Source organism: Eriocheir sinensis, unplaced genomic scaffold (assembly GCF_024679095.1).
Source record: "Eriocheir sinensis breed Jianghai 21 unplaced genomic scaffold, ASM2467909v1 Scaffold1085, whole genome shotgun sequence".
Taxonomy (NCBI): domain Eukaryota; kingdom Metazoa; phylum Arthropoda; class Malacostraca; order Decapoda; family Varunidae; genus Eriocheir; species Eriocheir sinensis.
In genome coordinates, this window is record NW_026110391.1 from 87,061 (window position 1) to 92,119 (window position 5,059).

Genomic DNA, 5,059 nt, shown 5'->3' on the forward strand with positions numbered 1-5,059 from the left:
CCTTACCTTACCTTACCATACCCACCTCTCCTTACCTTACCTTACCTTACACAGCCTTACCTCACTTCACCTTACCTTACCTTATCTAACTCTACCTTACCTCACTCTATCTACCTTACCTTCCTTAACCTTACCTTACCACCTTACATAACCTTACCTTACCTTACCATACCCACCTCTCCTTACCTTACCTTACCTTACACAACCTTACCTCACTTCACCTTACCTTACCTTATCTTACTCTACCTTACCTTACTCTATCTACCTTACCTTCCTTAACCTTACCTTACCACCTTACATAACCTTACCTTACCTTACCTTACCATACCCACCTCTCCTTACCTTACCTTACCTTACACAACCTTACCTTCCTTAACCTTACCTTACCTTACCTTACCTTACCTTACATAGCCTTACCTTACCTTATCTTACCTTACCTTACTTTACCTTACCATACCCACCTCTCCTTACCTTACCTTACCTTACGTAACCTTACCTTATCTTACCTTACCTTACCTTACCATACCCACCTCTCCTTACCTTACCTTACCATACCCACCTCTCCTTACCTTACCTTACATTATACAATCTTACCTTCCTTAACCTTACCTTATCTTACGTAACCTTATCTTACCTTACCTTACCTTACCTTACCATACCCACCTCTCCTTACCTTACCTTACCTTACACAACCCTACCTTCCTTAACCTTACCTTACCTTACCTTACCTTACCTTACATAACCTTACCTTACCTTATCTTACTTACCGTACCTTACCATACCCACCTCTCCTTACCTTACCTTACCTTACACAATCTTACCTCACTTCACCTTACCTTACCTTAACTTACTCTATCTGCCTTACCTTCCTTAACCTTACCTTACCTTACTTTACCTTACATAGCCTGACCTTATCTTACCTTACCTTACCTTACCTTACCTTACCTTACCTTACCTTACCCTACCATACCCACCTCTCCTTACCTTACCTTACCTTACACAACCTTACCTTCCTTAACCTTATCTTACCTTACCTTACCTTACCTTACCTTACCTTACCTTATCTTACCTTACCTTACCTTACCTTACCTTACCTTACCTTACCTTACCTTACCCTACACAACCTTACCTTCCTTAACCTTATCTTACCCTACCTTACCTTACCTCACCTTACCTTACCTTACCTTACCTTATCTTACCTTACCTTACCTTACCTTATCATACCCACCACTCCTTACCTTACCTTACCTTACACAACCTTACCTCACTTCACCTTACCTTACCTTACCTTACTCTATCTACCTTACCTTCCTTAACGTTACCTTACCTTACCTTACCATACCCACCTCTCCTTACCTTACCTTACCTTACATTACCTTACTCTATCTACCTTGCCTTCCTTAACCTTACCTTACCTTACCTTACCTTACCTTACATAGCCTTACCTTACCTTACCTTATCTTACCTTACCTTACCTTACCTTACCATACCCACCTCTCCTTACCTTACCTTACCTTACACAACCTTACCTCACTTCACCTTACCTTACCTTACCTTACTCTATCTACCTTACCTTCCTTAACCTTACCTTACCTTACCTTACCTTACCTTACATAGCCTTACCTTACCTTACCTTATCTTACCTTACCTACCTTACCTTACCATACCCACCTCTCCTTACCTTACCTTACCTTACACATCCTTACCTCACTTTACCTTACCTTACCTTACCTTACCTTACCTTACCTTACCTTACCTTACCTTACCTTACCTCACCTTACCTTACCTTACCTTATCTTACCTTACCTTATCTTACCTTACATAGCCTTACCTTACCTTACCTTATCTTACCTTACCTTACCTTACCTTACCATACCCACCTCTCCTTACCTTACCTTCCCTCACCCTACCTTACCTTACCTTACCTTACCTTACCTTACATAGCCTTACCTTACCTTACCTTATCTTACCTTACCTTACCTTACCTTACCTTACCCTACCTTACCTTACATAGCCTTACCTTAACTTACCTTATCTTACCTTACCTTACCTCACCTTACCTTACCATACCCACCTCTCCTTATCTTACCTTACCTTACACAACCTTACCTTCCTTAACCTTATCTTACCTTACCTTACATAGCCTTACCTTACCTTACCTTATCTTACCTTACCTTACCTTACCTTACCTTACCTTACATAGCCTTACCTTAACTTACCTTATCTTACCTTACCTCACCTTACCTTACCATACCCACCTCTCCTTATCTTACCTTACCTTACACAACCTTACCTTCCTTAACCTTATCTCACCTTACCTTACCTTACCTTACCTTACCTTACCTTACCTTACCTTACCTTACCTTACCATACCCACCACTCCTTACCTTACCTTACCTTACACAACCTTATCTCACTTCACCTTACCTTACCTTACCTTACTCTATCTACCTTACCTTCCTTAACCTTACCTTACCTTACCTTACATAACCTTACCTTACCTTATCTTACCTTACCTTACCTTACCTTACCTTACCTTACCTTACCTTACCTTACCCACCTCTCCTTACCTTACCTTACCTCACTTCACCTTACTTTACCTTACCTTACTCTATCTACCTTACCTTCCTTAACCTTACCTTACCTTACCTTACCTTACATAACCTAACCTTACCTTACCTTATCTTACCTTACCTTACCTTACCTTACCTTACCTTCCTTCCTCCACACGTCCCAGGCTCTCACACTTTATGAACTCAACATTTTTTCTCCCTAATGCTCACAAGATGGAGATAACTCACACCACTTGAGTATTTGAACCTTTTTTTCCTGTCCCTTCTTGAGCCTTTACCGAGTTCTTCTTCCTTCACACTCTCGAGATGGCGATGGTCGATACCACTAATTTTACGTTTAGCCTTCACACGTCCGGACTCGCCTCACCGTTATGAGGTTTGCGCCGTTTTCCCGTGGAGAGGATCAGCGGTAATCTGCTTGAAAATATCCAGTAGCGAGATCGATTATTACGGTCTGGGAAGCGGTGGCGAGAGGGGAGAGGTAGGAGGGAGGGTCCAAGGAGCAGCCAAGGTCCCAGAGTGATCATATCTCATCAGCTGATTCCCCAAAGCCGGGTCTCAGCGCAGGCGGCGAGGCGGCAATGTTCCCTGTCTTGTCCTGTCCGGTGGCTGTGTGTCGGGGTGTTGGCGTGTGGCTGGGAGGGGGAGAGAGGGAGGTGGGTGAGATAAGCTGTGAGGAAATCGATGTGGGGGAAAGATAGCACATTAGGAAGATCAAGAGTGGGTTGAGAGAAGGTGTGAAGAGATTGAAGTGGTCGAAAGATACCTCAAAGTAATATGAGGAGGAGGTTGAGATAGGCTGTGAGGGGATCGAAATAGGGAAAATTAGGATTAGAAAGAGGAAAGGGGATTGAGAGATGCTTTAAGTAGATGGAAGTGGAGGGAAAGGTGGCACATATTAGAAAGAGACACACACACACACACACACACACACACACACACACACACACACACACACACACACACACACACACACACACACACACACACACACACACACACACACACACACACACACACACACACACACACACACACACACACACACACACACACACACACACACACACACACACACACACACACACACACACACACACATAAAACCAGCAAGAATCATCCACCAAACATTCTTATCTCTACCATCCTCTCTTCCCTCCCCCTTATCGGAATATCTAATCGGGTTCAAAGTATATAAGAAAGGATCGCAATGCATTCAAGTCGATTCGATATGCGTCGCGGAAACGTGAATATCGTGTTCCTCCTATTATGTATTATGCATATTTACAAATTGATACGCATCTGTAATGTATTTATGCCGAGGGGAGGCGGAGAGCAAGAAGGGATCCATCAGTGTGCGGTGTGCGCGAAGGCAAGGAAGAGAGCTTGTTGTCGTGCTACCAGTCGACGAAATGCTTTTATGGGTTAGCGCGGAGAGCTGAGAAGGCCTCCAAAGGTGACCCCCTTCCTTCCTCTCCTCCTTCTCCTTTCCTCCTCCTCCTCTTCCTCTTCTTCCTTTTCTTCCTCTCCACCTCCTCTTCACCGCACCCATCTGTCCCACTCACCCACCTAACCTAACCACCTCTCCTCCTCCTCCTTCCATCCTCTCCTCCTCCCCTTCCTTCCTCTCATCCTCCTCCTTCCTTCTTCCACCTCCTCTCCACCTCTTCCTCAACACACCCATCTGTCCCACTCACCCACCTAACCTAACCTCCCTCTTCCTTCCTTCCTCTCCTTCTCTTCCTTCCTTCCTCCATACTTTATTCCTCTTTTTCCTCTTCTCCTTTATTTGCATCCTCCATGATCAGCCTCCAACCTCACATCGAGTTATCTTTTTGCTCTCTTTTTTTATATACTTTTTTTCCACCCTTTTCCTCCTTCCTCTCCTCTCGAGTTATCCTTTTTCCTCTCCTCTTTTGTATGTTTTATCCACCCTTTTCCTCTTTCCTCTCCTCTCTTACTCTCTAATTTTCGTCACAAATGTTTATCTTCAATTTTTCTTCATTTTTCCTTTCCAGTCCTTCATTCCTTTTCTCTTCCTCCTTCTCTCTGTTCTCTGTTGACTTTGCTTCTTATTTTATCCGCCTTCAAGTTCTCGTCTCTTAGCGGTTTATGCCTCAATGCCTTCTTGCGTCTTTTTGCTCCTATTAAATATCTCTTCATCTGCCTTCGTTCCCTGTCTTATCATCTCTTAGCTTTTGTTCCTTCCTTCGTTCATTTATCCAGCTCATCTCCCCGCCCTCTCATTCATCTCATTTTCATCTTATTCCTTGGTTTATTTATGTTCCTCCTTCCCTCCAGTTCCTCCATAAACGGCTGTCTCTCATATATCTTCTTTTTCTCCGTTCGTCCGTTCTTCCCCTCCTTCCTCTTTCCTCCATTCATTCCTTGTTTATATCATTCCCTCTTTCTTCTCTTCTTGACCTTATTTCTCACCGTCGTCCTCTTTAACCCTCCTCCTCCTTCCTTCTTTCCTTCCTTCCTTC